Source organism: Lepidochelys kempii, chromosome 6, assembly GCF_965140265.1.
Source record: "Lepidochelys kempii isolate rLepKem1 chromosome 6, rLepKem1.hap2, whole genome shotgun sequence".
Classification (NCBI taxonomy): domain Eukaryota; kingdom Metazoa; phylum Chordata; order Testudines; family Cheloniidae; genus Lepidochelys; species Lepidochelys kempii.
This window is the reverse complement of record NC_133261.1, coordinates 60,279,569-60,302,329: the sequence shown is the minus strand read 5'-3', so window position 1 is coordinate 60,302,329 and position 22,761 is coordinate 60,279,569. Positions and strand designations below refer to the sequence as shown.

The following is a 22,761-nucleotide window of genomic DNA, read 5'->3' as shown; positions in this document are numbered from 1 at the left end:
AAGAAGCAATGAAATCCTCCCTGCCTCCTAAGTAGATGTCTCTACTAATTCTAAAAATAATATGGCAAAGAGCTAGCAGTTTGTTGTGGAAGGAGGATGGTTGCTCCTGGGAGGTTATAATTTGCTTTGGGAATAAGGATGTATGAATTTGTCCTTTCTTCCTCCTGCCTTGGAGCATTACCCCTTGAATTGGGATGAAAATGCTGGTGTTTCTCCTTGTCTTCTTTTTCCCTGATGCATCAGCTTCCTGTGCAGAGCCCTTTGCACTGGGGGTGATTATTCTTGTGTTTCTCCTGCTGCCCTGTTGCATCAACTTCCTGTGCAAAGCCCCATGCATTGGGGTGATGATTCTTGTTTTTTCCTGTTGCCCTGTATCGATTTCCTATGCAAAATCCTTTACAGTAGGGTGAAGATGGTTGTGTTGTTGCTGCTGCCTTAGTGCATCAACTGCCTGTGTAAAGCCCCTTGCATTGGGGTGAGTATTTATGTTTCTCCTCCTGCCATGGTGCATCAACTTCCTGTGTAGAATCCCTTGCATTGGGGGTGAGGATGCTTGTGCTTCTGCTAGTGCCCTGGTGCATCAGCTTCCTGTGCAGAATCCTTTGCATTGGGTGAGGATGCTTATGTTTCTCCCCTTGTCTTGGTGCATCGGCTTTCCTACGCAGAACCCCTTGCGCATTGGGGTGAGGATACTTGTGCTGCTCTCCTGCTGCTGCCTGCCCCGGTGCATGCTCCCTCCCTCCCCCGCTGCTGCTCCACTAGAGTTTGGTGCCCTACTTCACTCTACTTTAGTTTCACTCACTTTACATCCGGGTTTTTTCCCTAGGCAATGGGAGCCGTCGCACAGCCCGTTCCTTAGGCAAAGGGAAATAAATTCGCCGCACCAACACGTCAAGTAGTCCCCTCAGGAGGAGCCAGCGAACCCTCCCTCCCCGCCCGGCGGAGGCTGGCGACCTCTCCTTTCGCACTTCCCGGGAGGCGGCATGGGGTCCAGGGAGGTGGGAACTCGCCTCGCCCCCAATCTCTGTGTCCTCCCCCGTCTCCTCCTCCTCCTCCCCTTCCCCGCTTCAGAGCCGGAGTAGCTGTGAGAGAGCGTGTCGGGCGCGCGCGGCGGAGCTCGGGCGCGCGCCCCAGGCAGGCAGGGAGGCCGGCGGCGGAGTGATCCCGGCGAGCGGGTGCTGCGGCCGGGCCGGGTGAATGGGATTGAAGAAGAGTTCAGCTTCTCGGCTTGTTTTTGTGTCACAGTTTCTCTTCTCCTGCGCCTCTTCTGCTTCGTTCCTTTCTTCCCGTCCGCCCCCTGCTCCCCCCGGCAGGCGGAGCCCCCTGGGGAGAGGGGGAAGGAAAAGGACCTCCCAGAGGAGAGAGAGAAGAGGAGGAGGAGAAGGGAGCAACCTACCATCTTCCACTCCCAGCTTAGATTAAAGAAAGTGAGAGGAGGAGAGAGAGGAGCCCAGAAGAGGGGGACAGGGAGGCCCAGAGGAGCCGCAGCACCTTCCCCCTATGAAGAAGAGCCCTCCCCCTCAGAGAGAGGTCCTGCCAGGGGGACCCCAGCCAGCCACCAGCAGCAGCACCACCAGCAGGGTGTAGTATCCCACCTTTTGGATTCTCCTCCTCCCTATTCTCTCCTTCTGCTCTCTTCTATGAGTAGCTCTATCCCTCGCCTCCCCCGTGCTTTTCTGTCTGTGTCTCAGGGAGTTGGTTGGGGGAGGGTGGAGGAGGATAGCTGGGGGGGGGGAGGAGCAGTCTACATAGGACGCTTCAGCCAACTTGGAGCTAAGGAGCAACAACTTCAGTGTAACCCCCCCATCCCAGGCCGCCGACCCCCAAGGGGATAGAGCCCTAGGGGGTCATGTCCTTTCTCCCGCCCCTGCATGCACTGAAATAAGTTTCTGAGGAGGGGGAGCGAGAGATGGAGGTGGGCGACACAGTGGGGTTGTGGTGAGGAGCAGGGGGAAGGAGATGACACATTGCACTGGGGATGGGGTGGGGGAGGGAGGTTTGTCCCCTCCTCTCTGGTTTTCTTCAGAATGATTATTTCCAGGCCCTTTGCTGTTGGTTTGATTTGTTCCCTGTGATGCGGAGAGGGAAGTTTTATTATTATCTTTGAAACGATGCTGCTTTGATTATTGAGAATTTGTAGTAAAGCTGCTATTGCAGGGTTGTGTTTTGTTTTTTTTTTTTTGGTTTAATTTGCCTTTGTGGCCAGAGCACTGGGAAAATTCCGTTTCTGCAAGTTGTAATTCAGAAGCATCTCCTGCCCCCCTCGTTCTGGGTCTGCCCTTCTTGCACAGGTACAAAGCTCAGTGGAAGGACACCTCTGGGATTTCACACTCCTACTTTGGCACATATTTGCGATGATTAGAGACATGTACCTTTTCTCTTCCATTTCTCTCTCTCTCTCTCTCTCTCTGTGTAGGAGGAGTGGGGCTGTGTGTGGGACTCTGCCATTTGGTCTAGTCCCGTTGTGCACGCTCCTCTCACCGCTTCTTTTTCTGTTTGCTTCTTTATTATTCTGAGCTTCACTGTTGATAGGATTTTTTTTTTCTCTGACCACATTTGTAGCATGGTGGGTGCTTGCAGGACTGCACTGTTAGATTTTTAGATGAATTTATATTGGATCCACACATGGAGTCCTTTATTCAACTTCTACTCACTTGAGTGTCACAAAATGAATATGCACTGGTTAGGGTACAAATGTGCTTGAACAGAGTAATTTCCAAGTTCCTAATTCTTTTAATGGGGCATGATTGCTAGTGCAGTGGTGGCTTTTGTTTTCCTTGGTTTGTAAATGTCATCACAGTTCAGTCACATGCTAGAATATTCTTTGTTTAGATATCAAAGTAGAGTATTCAGTATGTCCCCACTTTTTTATTTGAAGTGATGGTGCTCCCCTGCAAGTTTTATCTATTTATAATTGTAGATGAGAGGTTTTTTTACTTGATGCTTGTTAGGCCCAAGCACTGAACTTGACATGAACTCTTGTTCCTTTTTTTATCAAGTAGTGACTGGGTTTTAAAAAAAATCCTATTGGGGACAGTAATTGTCATGTTGTGTACAGTAGGTCTGAGTGAAGGAAAAATCTGATATGGGCAACTTGTGCCCTGCAATCTTAACATTTTAATAGAGAGTGACATAGCTACATTTGCACACTGGTTAGTTGGATGAGTGTGAGAATTTTCTCAGCCTAAATTCATTCTTTATTAGAATGAATTTATCATCACATTAAACATGTATTACCTTGGTTTCAGAAGGAAAACTAAAGGGCAGTTACCCCATATGCTTATATTAATGGGGCACTTTTATTAATATCTTAGAATTTTAAGTGTCTAATGTGCTATCTGCTATTTAAAATGTAGGTTTGCTTTTTGCCTTTCACTCAACTTTGACAATGAAAACTATTGGTTAGTTTCACTTTTGATTGTAGGAAGTTTCATATTTGAGATTTCTTCATTCTCTAACCCAAAGCTGGTGGTGTTTGCATTTTCTGTATTTTAGGGGAATGTTTAAGTATCAAAATAAACTTAGTTGTCATAAAAATTAATTGAAGAAATATGGTAATAGGTTTTATAGAAGCTTAATAAAAGCTTTAATTGTTTTTAAGTTTTGTGCCTTAACCTACTTGCCAGTGTTCCTGTAAAGATATAATACAAAACACAAACCGCCCCTTCCCCCATCCAACCTATAAACTTTTGAAAGGTCTGTTTTAGGTAAAACGTGAAAAGTCCTGAGAGTTGGTAACTATGTCCAACATTAATATACTACTGTATATTTATTTGATTAGTATTTAAGAGCAAGGTCTCCAACCAAAAACTTCACCCACAGCACAACTAGTGTTTTTATAAATCCATACTAGTTAAAGTAGTTATTCACCCACATTTTAGTAGAAACATCACTTTTTAAAAAAAAAAAACAAAAACTGGGAAACTCTTTGATTGCTGAATGAAATTACTAGTTTTCCTGAAGTAAAGAATTTTGTAGTTTAGTAAATATTGTGATAGTTCTCAAAATTTATTTTCCCTTAAAATTGTTTTTCACTTTAAACTTTGTCTTATTGAGATTGAAAAAATTAGATTCTTGTGTGTGTGGGCTTATATCTTTTAGGCGTTTGAGCAACTGATAGCAGGGATGTTAAGCAATCCTCTTACATGATTGGAAAGTTAAAGGTGTCCTCTCCTTTTGTCACCTTTGAGGTTCTCTTTTTGTAGAAGCAAATCTTTGTAAGGTATTGTCCAGCAGGAGGTGCTTGTGCTGCAAATGCCCACCAGCAGCTGGAAATTTACATCATACCTGGAACATACTCTAGCTCTACTGATCTGGGCAATGAAGGATCTGATTTTACTCCCAAATTTGGATTATTGAGTTTCAATTAAGAAGTAGCAAACCTGGTGTACTGATACATAATTAAAGGGAGCCTCTCAAGGTATTTTTCATAATTCAAAAAGTATTTTTACTATTGTCTAGAATAATTACCCATTGGAAGGTTAATATTTGAAGTCTTTTCTTCTGGTTTTGTCGTCTTTCCCTTTTGCATGTAGGGTTATTTATGCATCCTGGGCTGGGCTACTCTTGCCAGTTTGTTTTTATAAGGGTGCAGAAGTCTGCTGGGTTGCTGGTATTGACTTTCTTTCCTCTTGGAAGTGAAAACATAAAAGCATTTTATTTTAAAAATTTTTGGAGAGGAGTTGTAGGAAGTCATGGATTTTACAGTTGTGGGGTGTTTTTTTTTTTTTTTAATATTTGTATGTTCAGTTTTGGATATCCAACTTTGACAGTAAGTCAAAGTTTTAATGTAGGATTTTTAAAGTGTATCCCCCGCCCCTTAGTGTTGAACTTGCATTTCTATTAAGAAACACCCAGGCCCTGTACTATTATCTCTATATATTCCTATTTTGGGGGTGATATACTGAGAAGTTTTGAAAATAGAAATTGTGAACTTTTTTTTGCAAAGTATTGAACTGATTGGATATGCACAAAACAGATCAGTTTCTTGTTTTAAACATATAAACTTTGTTTTAATTCGGCCCTTGGTGGTTTTGTTGTTCTGTATACTGTAGGAAAGTTCTAATAGCGAAGATATGTCATCATTGTAATTGTTCATGCAATTTGTTTTATAGGGAAGTAACTGTCCTTAAATATGAAAATATTGGAGCTATTTAACTGTTCCAGAGTGTTTGGTATGCTTTGTTTTCTGGATAACTTTACTTGAATGAAATGAATTAATATAATTGGAATTTGTTTACTATTGATATTTCTGGTTAAATATTACATAAATCTTAACATTTACAAGGACTCTGTGGGGTATCTTATTTAGTATGTTTTGGGCACTGCATATTAGATAAACTGCCCTGGTGCCCTGTTGTTCTGTGTATCTTCATGCACATGTCTATAATTAGATATCTTTTTAAACTCTCTACAACTTGGTATGGCCACAGACTATGGACGAAAGCTTCTTTACAGAATTTAAGAGATGGACGCCATCTTTAACTATTTCCACCATGACTTAAGTGTCAAGGCAAACAGGGTATAATGCTGTAAGGAGATATAATTTTTTAAGATGTCTGAACCCATAGAGTCAAACAGCCGTGGATAGAAAGAGGCTAACCTTGTTTTTAAATTTTTCTGTGCCAGGCATGAGGGTACTGTGGGTTTTACCATGCAAACCTTTACTTGTACAAATAGTTCTACTGACATGGGGCATATCTAGTCTCTTCTGTAGGTGTGGAGTCACCGTAGAAGAGGGAGCTGGTGCAGTTCCACTGTGCAGAGGGGCATTCCCTGAGCCTGACCATGCAGGAGGAGAGGCCCTGATGTAGGAGGGAAAATGCAAGAAGATCCATCATTATATGCATCTTGTCTTCCCCTACCCCCACATGGGGCAGTGTAAGAATCTACTGAGGCTAGTTCTACCACTCTTAAGGTCTGGAAGGAAGATTCCTGCCCCTGTGCATGTTCTGATTGTCCCACCAAGTTACTTGTGCCAGAAACTAGGCTCAGGGTTTGTGCTAATGCGTTCTACTTATACAAAAGTTTGTAGGATCAAACCATAATTTGAGAAGGTGGAACAAGTGTGGTTCAGGTTCTTGTGTGTATTGACTACAACAGGCAAGATGTTTGTGTCCTGTCTTGTTAATACTTGTTACTGGAGGGTGGACTGGAAGATAGTTTTTGTACATGTCTTACATGTAAAAGGTGGTGAAAAGATTAATATGTCAAGTTTGGTCTGGTGTAGAGGAGGTATTTGGCTCGTGTCAATTATGAAGGTACAGATTGTGCCTGTAGAAAGTAGGCCTAATTTTGGATGGAGGATATTAGGAGTACTTTTACATTTCTTTCTTTTCCCCAATCTTTTTATTTTTGTCATGTTATAAGGACACCACCAATTTAAAAGTCTCTTCTGTGTGATTCTTTTTACCTATCATTGTTACTTGTAATAGATTATTATAACTATTTTATTCTTTGGTTTTCTCTTTGTACATTTGACAACACTTTGTATATTTGGTTTCACCTTTTGTCTGTGTGAATTTTTGACACGGCAACAATGGAGAGAAAAATATCTTAAAATACTAGAATATGTTAGTATTACAATAACAATTGGCAAGGAGACTTGGGACAGGAGCTGAATCAACTACTAATTTATTTGTTTTTAAAATTGACAACAGTTTGAGTTGAACTTGTATCCTTAACTCTAGAATTTTATGGCCTTCAAATTGTGTTTTAAAACTATATAAAGCTCTTTTAGGTCCCATATATTCCCCCTTAAATTGTCACACTTAAAGCTTTAACGACATTTTTAGTCTTGAAATTTCTATATGTTTTTAAACGTTTTTATTAAAAATGGCTCTGTGACACATGGTTCATTATAGGCTTCAAAAGCAAGGATGTATTGGTTTCTATATTTGTTAATATTAATGCAAACCAGTGCACGGTCCCTTGCAGAGTTTATAATCTCTACAGCAGTGGTAATCTCTGCCTAGAAGCTCCACACCCTGATGTCTTGACCTATTCCAGAGCCTCTGCATTCAGACTTTTTTTTTTTTTTCCCCTCTCATCTGCTATTGCAAACACCCACTCTTTAGTCAGAAGTAATATGTGGAGGCTGTGTTTCTCAAAAAACTGGATCATGTAACTTAAAAATTAACCACTCTCTCTCAAACTCTTACATAGATGCTCTCTTAAAAAAAATCAGATGGTGTGTCAGGAGTGTGTTTCTGTTTGTGAGTTTATTATAGGCATACATTTTATTTTAAATTATTATTTCTTAAAATAGCACCTTTTTTTCCCTGAATAATTTTACATTTCCACACTACTGTGCTTTAGGGATAAAAGGCCACATTACCAAGTTCATTCACTATAAAATTGGCATTGAATATGCCTTAAAAGAAGGAGAAGGTGAGTGAGGTAATATCTTTTATTGGACCAACTTCTTTTAGTGAGAAAGCGCTCTTAAGCTGTTCTCCTCATCACGTAATTAGGAATGTGCTCTGAAAATCTTAGCTGGTGTTGCATATTTTTTCATGGGGGACTATCAGATGCCTGAATGGTTAAAACAGAGTGAGGAAGAGGATAGGGTCTAACAGGTTGGAGACTAGTACTATGATGGGCTAATCGATGTTTGGACTCTATAGGGCTGTGAAAGAGAACTCTAACGCAAGAGCCAAAAGATGGGTTTTGTTCTTGTTTTGACTGCATCCAGAATACAAACTCTCAGGACTTGAAGGGAAGAAGGAACAGCAGAAAGTCACTGATTCCTCCCCACTTCCCGCTGGGGATACAAGTATTGTTAACCATGTGCAGCTTCAAAGTAGTGTAAATGCAAACAAAATAGTAGTTTATTTCTTTAGTTAATTATAAGAGCTTTAAACTCTTTTAACCAAAACTTCTAAGTAGTAATAATTATTTTCTGATAAACTGGCTGATAGTAACCATGGCAACAGCTGTCTTTGGCCTTGTGGACAGTATTATTGCTGTATTGATGAAGCCTTTAGTTGTTTTTGTAGCCTGTTGCCTATGTGGGGAAGTGCAGTAGAATGTCTTTCAGGTGACTTAAGCAGCATTGCCAGTCTGTTTGTTGCAATGTGCCATTGCCTGTCTCTCTCATGTTCTAGAATCTCTTGGCCCTTTCTCTGCTGCATGTTTGTGGAGGTGCTGATAATGCCTGGCTGCCTGGAAATGCAAGAACTGTGCTGAGCCTCTTAGTACAGACTGTACTTGCATTTTTCACTGGTTTTTGCGGGGTGTGTGTGTGTGTGTGTGTATCTTAATTCAGAGCTCAAAATAATAACTTATGGGCTTGGAACACAGTATGATTTCCTTCCATGATAAAGCCTTCTTAGAACAGGCTGGTAGGGGGAGCTGGCCTTCCCTCTATTGAACTGGAATACGGTGTATGTTTTCAGAGGCCTATACTTAAATACAGCCATTTAATTTTCAGCTAAGCTCAACTCCCTTTTTAGAGAAAGGGCAAGCTGCTGCTTCAGTGCATTTTGGTGATCGAGGAAAAGGGTAATATGTTTCCAAGTAATAAGTAGTAGGCAAGGGAAATACTCCCGTCACAAAAATACTTTTCCCAGTGAAAATCAAAAGTGTTATTTGAAAACCTTCTCTAATGTTATTGAATGTAACAGTCCTGATAAAAATACAAGTTGTTTAAAAAAATAATGTATGCAAGCCAGAACCTTTTCTATAGATTTTAATCTAGACAGTTACTGCTTTTTTTGAGTTACTGGTGAGTTTAGTGATGTTGTTGTTGTTGTTGTTGTTGAAGTCTGTGTTCATCTTAAATTTGATTAATATAATGAATAATGTTGACTTTCGTGTAATGTACTTTGGGATCTCGGTGTGGTATGTATATATGATACTGTAAAATGAGATGGTCAAAATATGGCCCCTGGAGATATGTATTATAGTCTACATCTGACCTCATCTTAAATAAGAATGCGGCTTATCATGGAGGCTACAGGTCCCAGTATGCAGAGCTTTATTTTTATTTAAAGCAGCCTGCTAGATAAAGATGAACCATTGCATGCTGGGATCTGTAGTTTTCATGAGCCAAACTTTCACATTCATGGTAATGGCTTGTGAACACTGCTATACTTTATGTAAACTAGATATGGTCCTCAGGCTCCCAGCAAGCTGCTTAAGTGGCCCTTAGTTGAGCAGTTTGGAAATCCTTGATGTTCATATTGTGCAGAGGAAATATTCTTTATTTACAAGTTCCTTGTAACCTCCAGTTGAGTAGTTTGTTTAGAGAACAGTAGTTGTTGGAATACTTCTTTCTGCATGCAGAATAATTATGTAATTAAGTGAACTAATATACTACTTGATTTGTGATTGTAAAGGATACTAATTGTGATTCTTGAGTTTTTTTACATGTTTCAGAGTAATTCTAATGTTATGGATGTTTAACATTTGGCACCAAAAGTCTTTACTCATCTGCTACCAATATTGTTTCCTTCTTCTAAATTAAAGCATTGTAGCTGTGTCGCTTGTACTGCTATAGTTAAAGATGAGTAGAACGAAAGGCTTTTTGCCTGCCAAGATATGACTTCAGTGTTCTGTGTTTATTGAGGTCCAGTGATACCATAACTAACCTCTGGAGCAGAGAAGTGCCTTCCTTTCACTGCATTAGGGGTTAGTGATGTCATTAGCTGTTACCAGGGAAACACAGAACCCTGAATTCAGGTTTTGGCAGGTAAGAGAAGGATTAAATTACATTCAGATATTTTGATTTCAAGTGTCTTTGAGCATTGCTTATCATTCCCTAACATAGGGAGAGTTCCCATTGAAGTCGGTGGGTGTCTTGCCTGAATAAGGACTGTAGAATCACTTTTAATTAATTTTTAACCCTTACAAATATATTGGGCCAATTTAATCCCTTGCATACCTTGATAGGCTTCAGTGGAGTTAAACCAGAGATAAATTTGTTCCTTGTCCAAGGTCTTGCACACCAAATTTGATATAGAAATTTCTAAGTGTCCTAAATTTTTGCTTTAAGTAAACAGTTTTAACTCTCTCTAAACAAGTATTTAGGGAGAACACCTTTTTGTTACATAATTAACTTTTTCTTAGTGGTTTATTTTAAAAATCAAAGTAGTTGTGAAGTTATACAAGAGCAAAAAATCTGAAATCAGTGGTTGAAGAAATAAATTTAAATATTTAATGCACCAATCCTGCAAAACCTTATATATGTACTTGACTTAAACATGTGAGTAGTCCTATTGAAATCAGTAAGAAAACTCACATACTTAAACTTCGGCATGTGTAAGTTTTTTCTGGATGGGGGCCTTAGATGTTTAATCTTGGAAAGTGGCTTCTGGGCATATGCAGTAACTAGTTTTCATACAGGTCCTTATGGTAAAATAATTTTCTCTGACTCACGGAGCACATCTAGTTGTCTGTATGCTCTCCTTATACCTGTGCGGAAAGTTGGAGCTTTCCTATGAAGATCTGAGAGGGAATTTTATCCGCAGTACACATTATTTGAATATATATTTGCATAACAGTTATCAAAATAGTAACTCTCTCTTCTACCCATCATATGCATTTCAAAATATTTTAAATATTTAGATGGTAATTAGCTCCTTTTGAGGCATGAAGTTTATTTTTTCAGAGCTGGTGTATTGTGTATATTAAGCATTTTATTTCTGGTGATTGTCTTTAAAACTCATCTGCAAAAAAGGAAATTCATATACAAATTTGTTTAAATAATGCCTTGTTCGTATGCATAACTAGTTAGTCATAGCTTTCTCTAAATATGTTCTATATCCACACACAACATAGTTAATACTCTGTTAGTAGCTATGTCAGCTAACCATGTGTCACCCTTGCCAGAAGCCTGCTCTGTAAGATAGTGCAATGACCTGGTTACAGAAAGATGACCGTTATTGTGGTGTAAGGGTGAAACCCCTAATTGTTCCTGTGTATCTGGGTATGCTGGACCTCTTTCCTAGCTCTTTGTGTGGTAGGACATCTCAGATGGCATTGCCGAACATATTGCTGGTGCTGCTCTATGTGTGTCTCTTCCAAGGACTCTAACCCTGCTGAGGTAGTATGTGATAGATGTCCTGTTTACCCAGAATTCACTGATAAAAATACTGTTAGAGAGTGTGGTAAGTGTGGATGTACAGGCGTACGTGACACAGAGTTGTGTTGTGAAAAAAGTTGCTCTGTAAGCATATCTTGTATTGTAACAGGGTTGGATACATGTGTCATGACTTGGAGTGAAATCCTGGCCCCAATGAAGTCAATGGAAGCTTTGCCATTGACTTCAGTGGGGCCAGAGTTTCACCCTGTTATAAAAATATAATTGGACCTAGTGCATAAGGGTAAGAGTCAAACTTCACTAGGCAATGTGGTCTAATGGATGGAGCACTGGAATGGGACTCAGGAGGCCTGTGTTCTATTCCTGTCTCTACTGTTGGCCTTTGGGTGGCCTTAGTTAAGTCACTTAATCTCACTGTGTCTCAGTTCCCCCTCTGTAAAACTAGGATAATGATACTGACCTCGTTTGGAAAGCACTTTGAGATCTACTTACAAAAAGCACTATATAAGTGCTAGATTATATTATTAAAGGGTTTTTTGCTTTAATTGGCCAAAGTAAAAAAGTAGCCAGAAATTAGTCCTTGTTGTGCCCAAGCTATAGCATTGATAAGTCTGTATTCAAAGTTGTTGTACCAGCAAGACAGGGTAAATGGTCAGTTTTTAACAGCATTGTAAACGTATCTTTTTGTAACTTAAAAAAGGAACCTGGAGGGCTCAGGGGACTGGTAGTGAGAGATATGATGAAGCCTTTCACTGACTTGAATCCAGTTTAAGTCCATAATAAACAAAATTTCTTACAATTTCACGTCTATTTGGTCTCTGTGAATTGAGATGGTGATACCAATCCTGTTCCTGTTTTGTCTTACAAATTAACCATCATATTTGGTATTAATTGGTCTTCTTGTTGGCATTCTCTTTAGAGAGACCAAAAATTAAAGGATCTGGCAAACAGAACTCCACCTTTATCCCATGGAGAGGATGTCTGCAGATTAAGGCTGAAATGAGTTAGAATAATGAACTACTTCTGTCCATGCAGTACTTATCCTTTGGGTCACCAGAGCTTGAGTCCTGAAGTGAATTCTATGTAGGTGGAAATTTTTTATCCCACTGAGTTCTATTGACTTCAGTAGGACTTTACTCGAGGGCAGGGGGGCTCATTGCAGGACAACCTGGAGCTCATTGCAGGATCAGAGCTTAAAGTTTCAGTTTTAAGGGCTGCTGATTGCCATGTTTTACCAGATTTCAATTAGCTTCAAACTCAAATTAAACAAAACTCTTTTCCCTGCTTCAGATATTTCTCATTATTGTTTATATAACAATTTTGCCATAGCTTGAAACTTGAGAAGTTTTTGCCGTGTTGTTACAGAGGCTGTTCATGAATGCCTGATTGCTGGTATAGAATTTTTATAGAAAAAGACTATTGGAGTAGTTGCTTAAGATAAAAGCACCTTATGAGTACTGTAATTGTTATACTGAAATACAATTGTAGCCAATCAAATCATAGACATGTTGGACAGTTACTTTAAATGTTAAATTGAAGGTGGTTCCTTTTTAGGGGGTAATAACAGTATCTTCTTGGCCTCAGAGTTGATTAGCTCATGATAAGACTGTTACTGTGTTAATAAGAAGTTGTTATACTGACATTTTAAATTTAATATTGAAATTGTAAATGAAGAGAAAAGCTGTTAAACACAAACTAAATTTGCTGTCAAACTGCTGAAAGGAAAATGCTTTAAATTAAAAAAAAAAAAAAAAGACCCTTTTGGACCTTTCTTTTCAGTTTCTGAACTCCTGTAATTTCCCTTCTTCCTTCCCTTTTGTAATCCTTTACCCATTCTCCCCATCTCCTCGTTGGAGGTCATCAGGGTTTTTGTCCCCAAAATAAATGTTCTATTTTGTTTACAGTAAGCCAGATATATCCCTGGTGTAATTAGTGACTTCAGCATGCTACATAAGGGGTAACTTCGTCTCATTGTTTTTAAGAATTGAGGTTCATGTGATCCCTTGCATGAGCAAAGGGATGAAAATCTGTCAGATCTCTGCTTATGGCCACAAGACATTGTTGGATAGGTAGCACTTCATTGTCTGTCTTCACCCAAGCCTGGCAGAAGTTAGTCCTCAGGGATCCATCTCTGTGGCCATGGAAGGGATGGCCCAAGGGTCAGGAGAGGTTAGAGATGGAAGATGGATGTTCTCCATATGCTTTGCTGCCTTTCCCTCACCTTTCTAACAAGGTTAAGTGTGCCATTAAAAATGTACACTGACAGTACCATTATTAACTTTTGTGTTCACGTCCTCTGCACTGTTGCCCCTTCCTGTCTCTTTGGGTTTCTAGGAACAGTGGACAGTAAGAATCATGTCACTTTTTATGGGACTAAAGCTTATTATATTGTGGGGAGGGAGCTTGCCCTTGCTTTCTTTGTGAGACCCTTTCACAGCAGTTTCCAGTCCCCTATGTGACTTTTTTCCTGACGTGTAATGATAAATCTGAATTGTGAGGGGTTGATATTCTTCCAGTATAAACAATGTAAGAGAAAAGTCTTGAACTGTAGGGAGTGAAAGATGCAAAGAAAGAGGTGGAAGGAAGAAATTAAATATTTCAATATTTTGTGTGTGTGTGTGTGGGGGGGGGTTGTTTTTGTTTTGGTTTTTTGGTTCATAAACCTCATTTTAGAAGTGAAATTGGTCCAGTTAAAACTTTTTGGTAGTTTTCTTTTTTTCATGTAAAATGTGGAATTTTTCTGATTCCTGTGACTTCATTGGTAGCACAGAACTTGAAAATTTGAAAGTGTCAGTCAATCTGTATAAAGAGATTATAATAGCCATTCAGAACAGAGAGATCTGCATGATAATTTTAGTCATAAATGACCATACAATGACTGTTCAAATGAAGTATCTATAATAATCAGAGAGCAGGGAATTGCACAACTGGAAAGTGGCATTTTGGACACTTGTGCCATATGAATAATAAACAATAAAAATGTCCATATCTACCTCAGTTGTACAGCAGTCTTGCATGCTGGCTGTGAATTCCATTTATTTTCACTATACACAAACTAAAATTGTACACTAACACAATTTCTTATCTGATTGGAATAAGTGTTCCCATTACATGTTTTATAATGTTATAGTTTGCAAAGTTTCTCTGTTCATATTGGCTGCTAATGGCCATCAGAAAAAATTTGCATTAATAACTGTACAGTTACAGTAGAACTACCATTATGAACACCTTGGGAATGAAGGTTCGTAACTGAACAAAATGTTCTTCAAAAAGTTGTTCTTCAAAAAGTTTACAACTGAACATTGACTTAATACAGCTTTGAAACTTTACTGTGCAGAAGAAAAATGCTGTTTTTAACTGTCTTAATTTAAACAAAGCAAGCACAGAAACAGTTTCCTTACTTTGTCAATTTTTAAAAACTTTCCCTTTGTTTTTTTTAGTAGTTTTACATTTAACACAATATTACACAGTATTTGCTTTTTTATTTATATTTGGTCTCTGCTGCCTGATTGTGTACTTCTGGTTCCAAATAAGATGTGTGACTGACTGATCAGTTTTTAACTCTGGTGTTTGTAACTCTACTTAAATCCCTCCTTCCGGCTAGTTATTGCTCTCAGAACTCCCAGTCTGTATGTCCACAATAAATGTGGCCACCCCAGCTTTTGATGCCTTCCCCATCCAATCCTAGATACTGCATTAAAAGGATGAATTACTTATGGAGGGAGGAGAGAGCTAAACCTTCCTTAATGTCCTTCCAAGGAGGAATAGTAGTAGGGAGATCTGGGGTTGATGGGATGATAGAGTGTAGAGGGAAGGCCCAAGCTGAGGTGGGTAAGTATGCTTGTGGGCATATGGGGTCTGGTAATTTTGAGAGCAATAGTTAGAGCATAGGGGTGGGAAGGAGAGTACAGAGAGCACCGTAAAGTAGTATAACAAAACTTTAGGATGTTCTTTGTTGGCTTATATATATAATTTTCAAAAGACTTTACAAAGTTTGGGTCAGACTGACAGCTGATGTAAATAGGCTTAGCTCCATTCAGGTCAATTGAGTTAGTCTGATTTACACCACTTGAGAATGTGGCCCATTATTTTATTCTGTGAAGGAAGTAGGCAGCTAAGTATTATTAGCCCCATGTTATAGATTAGGGGGCTGAGATCAGAGTAAATCAGTTGCAGACCTGGAACTAGAACACAGGCCTCCTTGATTTTTTGCTTAATTCAGCAGAATTCTGCCTCCTGTCATTTCTGATAGCCTTGAATATGGTTACCTTCTGAACAGGAACATCCTCAAATTATTATGTAGTTACTGAGTATTACTGTACAAACAAACAGTCCCTGCCCCAGAGGAGTTTATAGTCTTATAAGACACAGACTTTACAGTTCAGACATACAGATATATTGGATGGTTGTTCATTCTTGAAGTCCTGCAGATTTTTTTTTCTTTAACTTATATTTGGTGAGTTATCACTGGAACGACATGGGAGTGAAATGTGCTTTCAGGCAGGGATTTGAATGAGGAAAGGGAAGTTGTTTGGTGCACAAAGAAATGAGTACTAAATGTAGGATTTGACACCGAAGAACCAAATAACATTCAGGTTACATAGATCATAGGGAAGCACCAGCCCCATTATAGTTAAGGCTAATAAGCTAGTTAGGACATGTAGAAATTAAGGTTGCATGCACAACCTTAACTGGTCTCTTGTATGAGTGTATTATGATGCAATCTTTCATTGCATGATCAGGTACTGTTCCTTACATAAGGATAATGGTAACGTAGCTACACTTGGACAACCAACACAGCCTTCCTTTAGTTCAGTTCAGAGAATGGTATAGTTACATATAAAGCTAATTTAATTTCACAATCAGATGGACTATGTCAGTGAGTCTTCCCTATTATTCTGTGTTTTATCTACTAGGTAGTTTGAAGCATAGTTTACTATGTACTTTTCACAGTATTCAGTTACAGGAGTACATATCTGTGTGTATACACAAGGGGACAGAGTTTTTTAATTTTATTTTTATTGTTTTAGGGGCAGAATTAAAGTGAATGGTTTTCGCTTTCTAATTTCTGAATAAAGCTTGACCTCATCACAACATATCTGAGAAGATGAGCACTGAATGAGGCAGTGTGTAGTAAGTGTCCTGCTGTGTTTATGATACACTTAGTAAAGTTAGCCTTATTCTCTGCCATATAAAAAAGCTACATTGAGAACTTTTGAATGCTTCACTTTACAAAGTCAAGAAATGGCAAAGCTATAATTCCATGTACAATCTTAACTCTTCTCCCTTGGGAGTATGAATTATGATCTTTAATTACATGATCATATGCTATTAGTTCTCATTTTGTTCATTGTGCTGGTTGGACGATGTGCAGTAATTGAATTGGGATAAATGTATTTTTAAATAACTTGTTAGAGCAAAAGTCAAGATGAAAGATGCACAGAGTCAACTAAAAATGAAAAATATATTTTTGCACATTATGTTGTAATTTGTATTACTATATCTCTGGATACTAGTCATGGACCAGGTCCCCAGTGCTCAGTGTCGTACAAACACAGAACAAAAAGATGGCCCCTGCCCCAAAGACATTAGATTGATAGGGAAACAGTATACACAATATATTGACTTCTATCACAGAATAATACAACACTTTCATTATGACCTTGATATTATCAGCAAATAGTTGGTGTGTACAGATTAAAATGTGCAATGTGTTACGTGATTATAGGGCTAGCATAAGATTGTAAATAAGGTTTTGTATTATACTGTGAGAGGAAATTAGTTTGTTGTATGTAGTGTTTGTTTATCAGTTGGAGGAAGAAGAAAGTTCCCTGGGATGTGAGTCTGTTAAGTGGAAATAGTTTGTGTGAGCATTAGAGTATGGTGAAGAGTTGTCCCATAATTTTATGCCTTTTTTAGGGTTCGTGCTAGGGAGTAGGGCTGGGTGCTGTTTAATTCCTTTTAAACTGAGTTTTAGTGTACAGAATATAATATATCAAAATGTGTTACATAGTGTTTAGTATGTCCATCTGAGAAAGGCAACTGCCATATTGTATATGTGCCCGTATTGGATGATGTAGACACATACATAGTATACCTATAATATAGGGTGTCAGTTTGTGGTTTTGCCACTTTCTGACAATTATTTGGCATTAGGGCTGTCGATTAATCGCAGTTAACTCACGGGATAAGCTCAAAAAAATAATCGCAATTAATTGCACTGTTAAACAATAGAATACCAACTGAAATTTATTGAATATTTGTGGATGTTTTTCTTCATTTTCAAATCTCTATTTCAGTTACAGTGCAGAATACAAAGTGTACAGTGCTTACTTTTTACATTATTTTTGATTACAAATACTTGCACTGTAAAAATGATAAAAGAAATAGTATTTTTCAATTCACCTCATACAAGTACTGTAGTGCAATGTCTTTATCATAAAAGTGCAACTTACAAATGTAGGGTTTTTTGTAACATAATTGCACTAAAAAAAAAACAATATAAAACTTTAGTGCCTACAAGTCCACTCAGTCCTACTTCTTGTTCAGTCAGCCTCTAAGAGAAACAAGTTTGTTTACATTTATGGAGATAATGCTGCCCACTTGTTGTTTACAGTGTCACCTGAAAGTGAGAACAGGCAGTTGCATGGCTTTTTGTAGCTGGCATTGCAATATATTTATATGCCCCCTGCGCTAAACATTCATATACCTCTTCATGTTTCAGCCATTGTTCCAGAGGATATGTTTCCATGCTGACGACACTCATTTAAAAAAAAAATGGGTTAATTAAATTAGTGACTGAACTCCTTGGGGGAGAATTCTATGTCTCCCGTTCCGTTTTACCTGTATTCTGCCATATATTTCATGTTATAGCAGTCTCAGATGATGACCCAGCACATGTTCATTTTAAGAACACTTTCACTGCAAATTTGACAAAATGCAAAGAAGATACCAATGTGAAATTTCTAAAGATAAGCTACAACACTTGACCCAAAATTTAAGAATCTGAAGCGTCTCCCAAAATCTGAGAGGGATCAGGTGTGGAGCATGCTTTTTAGAAGTCTTAAAAGAGCAACACTCTGATGCAGAATCTGCAGAACCCAAACTATTAAAAAAAAGAATCAGCCTTCTGCTGGTGGCATCTGACTCAGATGATGAAAATGAACATGTGTCAGTCTGCACTGTTTTTGGTCATTAGCGAGCAGAACCCATCATCAGCATGGACGCATGTCCTCAGGAAGGGTGCTTGAAGCATGAAAGGACACATGAATCTTTAGCGCATCGGGCATGTAAATATCTTGTGACACCGGCTACAATAATGCCATGCGAACGCCTGTTCTCGCTTTCAGGTGACGTTGTAAACAAGAAGGAGGTAGCATTATCTTCTGAAAACGTAAACGAACTTGTTTTGTCTGAGCGATTGGCTGAACAAGGACTTGTAGGCTCTAAAGTTTTATAGTTTTATTTTTGAATGCAGGTTTTTATTGTACATAATTCTACATTTGTAAGTTCAATTTTCATGATAAAGTGATTGCACTACATTACATGTAGTAGGTACATTGAAAAATACGATTTCTTTTATTTTATACAGTGCAAATATTTATAATAAAATAAATACAAAGTGAGCACTGTACACTTTGTATTCTGTGTTTATAATTGAAATCAATATATTTGAAAATGTAGAAAACATCCAAAATTATTTAAATGAATGGCATTCTCTTATTAACAGTGTGATTAATCGTGATACCTATTTTTTTAATCATTTGACAGCTCTACTTGGCATATAAATTTTTGAGAAAATTTTCTCTTATGGTGGGCATGATACAATTTTATAAAACAATGAGTGGTACAAAATCAGGTATACTTATGTTATCCTCCTTCGTGGTACAAGAACAGAGGCACACCCGCTGAAATTGAAAGGTAACAAATGTAAAGTTAGTAAAAGAAAATAATTTTATACAATCAGTAATTAATCTGTGAAACTCCCTGCCACAATATTATTGAGGCAAGGAACTTAATAAGATTCAGGCGAGGCTTAGATAACCTGAATAGCAAGAATATTCTCAGTTATACCGGATAAACATTTTAAGGGATGTAAACCCATATGCTTCATGACATAAGGCAACCAGTGCCTTGGGTTGGAAGACATTATAACTATGGGCATGTTTGTGAATAATTTTTTTGTGTGGGGGAACGTTTATGCTTTTTGAAGAATTTTATGTTGACCACTGTCAGACAGGGGATATTGGATCAATTGGACCAACTAGTTAAATCCTGTGTGGTAGTTTCCATTGTTCCTGGAGTTGTAATACAGTAGAATCTCCGAGTTGTGAACACCTAGGGAATGGAAGTTGTTCGTAACTGAATAAAAAGCTATGGTTGTTCTTTCAAAAGTTTACAACTGAACTTGATGTAATACAGGTTTGAAACTTTACTGTGCAGAAGAAAAATGCTGCTTTTAACCATCATAATTTCAATTAAACAAGCACAGAAACAGTTTCCTTTCCTGTCAAATCTTTTTTTGTTTTAAATGTTCCCTTTATTTAGTAGTTTACATTTAACACAGTTCTGTACTTTATTTGCCTTTTTTGGGTCTTTGCCGCTGCCTGATTGCGTACTTCCAGTTCCAAATGATGTGTATGGTTGATTGGTCAGTTTGTAACTCTGGTGTTCAATACTCTGAGATTCTACTGTAGTTCTGTTGAAATTGTTACACTTGCAGTTTCTTCACAGACTGGGAGAATACCAACTGCAATGCTTTAGTGATGCATTGTGTCATACAGATATGAATATATGTCGGGGTGGGCAAACTTACTGACCCTCCGAGCTGCATATGACATTCTTCAGAAGTTCAAGAGCTGGGGTGCACCTGCCAGGGCTTGGGGCTTCAGCCCTGCAGGGAGGGTGGGTCTTGGGGCTTCAGCCTTGGTGGGGGGGCCCTCAGGGCTTCGGTCCTGTGGGAGGCTCCTGCTCAGGCTCCAGGCTTCAGCCCCCCTCCTGCTGAAGCCCCAGCAGACGCATCCTGTGGAGTTGAAGTCCCGAGACACCGCTCCACCTCCGGGCAGAAGCCCCTAGCCCCACAACCCCATTGCAGGGCAGGAGCCCTGAGCCTCCCCCCCACCAGTCTGGTAGGGGGAGAACGGGGGGAGGATGGGGGGGGGGCTCTGTGAGCTGCACTTTAACTGTAAAAGAGCTGAGTGTGGCTCATGAGCTGTGGTTTGGCCATTCGTGGTATATGTTCTTAATGTATTGTAAACGGCTGACGCATGAGTTGTGTTGCAGTTATGGTATTGTATGTGTTGCATACATCTACACAGCTTAACGTTAGCACTTTTCCTGAATGTCCTTTTCAAGAGCTGGGAACTTACACAAATAGTATAAATTCAGTCTGTATTACAGTAATCACTGTAGTAGTACTGTGTTTCTTCTTCTCGTGACATCTGTATATTTCCACTTATAGGATTGATGGTTCCTGGGGTTGAGCTGTGGAATATTCTTGATAAGTGTCCATTGGGTGTCTTCTCTCCTCCTCCCTTTGTGGAGGATTCAGAGAGTGTAAAAGGGGCCCCAACTGCCCTTCAGTTCCTTCTTAACAGCCAGAGGTGGAGGAAGCTCATATTGCATGCAGTATTCTTGATGCTTACTTTGTTGATCTTTCCTTTTCTTCTGCCCTTTCAGGGCTGTTTAGTTTTAGTTTAATTTAAAAGAACAAAGAAAAAATGGGATCTGTTGGGTACAAGCATTTCTGGACCTGCATGGAGCAGGAGGGCTGCCTCATATCCTCCTATTGATGAGGGAAGTTCCTCAGGTCCAGTGGACTAAGTCTGGCAATGTGTAAGTCCAGCATCATCTATGAAGATCTGCTAGTCCAAGTGTCTCTGTGCTGTGCTTAAGCATTGACTAGGTCCCTGGTCTTAACCAGTTGACTGAGACCAGTGATGAAGTTCTGGTATAGTTCACATGTTACTGCGGTCCCAGGATCCCTCCAGGATGACTTTATTTGGTGTCCAGGTCCTCATGGTGTCGACTGGTGAGCCAGAAATGGTTTGTCCACTAGAAGTGGCACTAAGATCCCCAGGTTGTCAGAATCCAGTGCCTAGGGTATAATACCATGGACTCTCTAACCACTTCATCAAGTGGTTCTTGCCCATGTAATGTCCACGCATCATTCTGGGTCATCTGCATCTGTCACAATAGACTCTGGTGGATCAGTGCACGGTATAAGTGTCACTCAGATCCCTGGTTCTACCAGTGAATTTGGAAAACCACTAGCTGAGGTGATTCTTTACCCAACTCACATGACAGTAGGATCTTTGGATCCATCTTGTTCAATGTAGTTCAGAGCCAAATATCCAGCATTGTTATCTTGGATAAACAATTTTTCAGTGTGGTTTGGTGCCCATTAACAGAAATACTCAGGTCCTTGGGTTTATCCAGGTCAACTAGGTCCAGCGCCAACGCCAGGGACTGTCCCTGGAGTGCTGCTTACTAAAGGTGTGTGAATGTCAAGGTGCTGAAAGACCCGCACCCTTGATTTTTTCTCCATCAACTCTATGCTTAGTCCAGTGCTGAGGATCCAGTGCTATAGGTTCAGGAGAATTTCACGCATGGAGGTTCTACATCTAGCATAAGTGTCTTATAGATCCCCAGACCTTTCTAGATTGACTGAGTCCGGTGCCGAGAACCTGGCATCATTGACTATTGGTTTTTATAGATGGCACCATAGTCCCCTGATTCTCTGGGGTTCTACTGAGTCAGCATTCTTAAATCTGGGTCTCCTATCCTGGAGTCTTTTCAGCATCAGACATTTAGTTTCACATATACACTACTCAGCAGTTGTGTCTACTAATGGTTTACTTCTAGGCCATACAGAGATAGTTGAATGGACCTCTAGGCATTCCTTTTGTTGGAGTCCCTCCAGATGAAATCAGTAGAACTGTTCATGTTTTCAGTCTGGGGTCCTGAGCAGGACCTGGAATGGCCTATGTTGGCTCTGAAACCCTTCAACTAGGTTTCCTAACTAGGTTTTCTGAGCTCTGAGACAACTTGGCACTGAAACCTTGGAAACTGTCCCAAGACCCAGATTGAAGTGGCTTCAGTATCTACTGGGTCTCACTCGTTGCACTATATATTGGCTCTAAAAATGACAGACTTCTCTTCTGGTGCTGATGCTCTGACTTTTTAACTATCAAATGCCATTATTGCCTGGAGGCACCTAGATTCCAAACACCAGTGTTAGTATTTTCTTTCTGAAGATGAGCTGTAAAGAGCTTTCCCAGATTCTGGTCCTTTATCATTCACTGACATAGATTCAGCGAACCAGCATGCTTCTCCTTTTTATGTGCAATTGACTGCGCAGTAATGTCCCCTTAGCTTTCAGGGAACAACACCTTTTAAAATAAAAATTCGTTTTGGCAGCCACTCCTTGGACCACTCTGCCTTGCCACTGAAGGTCTCGGTTCAGATCTGATTGAGCCTTCTGATGCCACATCTCCAATGCTTCAGTTCGGGAATCAGTTCTGCTGCAGTACCAGGAAGACCTTGGATTTGTACCCTCCATTTGGGTGTAGCAGACTATCTGTTTCAGGTGCAAGTGCCTTGGAAGTGTTTTTTTTTTTTTTTTTTATTGAGCCTGATTATTCAGGTAACAACAGTGCCCAATGGGAAAGCACTTAATTTGTAATTTTGAAATTCTTAACCAAGACTGACATCGACAACAC

The 22,761-nt window shown here is 39.5% G+C and overlaps 1 protein-coding gene across 9 annotated transcripts in view; it reads left to right on the top strand.

Annotated features, from left to right (window-relative positions):
* The first annotated feature begins 450 nt into the window (after nt 1-450).
* The window catches only part of PHF21A (PHD finger protein 21A), a 259,275-nt gene continuing 236,964 nt past the window's right edge, over nt 451-22,761 (top strand). For 4 of the 9 annotated variants that reach the window (XM_073348141.1, XM_073348153.1, XM_073348150.1 and 1 more), the window contains exon 1: nt 1,084-1,581. The gene's annotated coding sequence lies outside the window, so the exon portion shown is untranslated. Of the gene's footprint in view, nt 476-1,081; nt 1,582-14,249; nt 16,175-22,761 lie in introns of those variants that run through there. The other 5 variants (XM_073348148.1, XM_073348151.1, XM_073348143.1 and 2 more) reach the window with 4 other exon arrangements.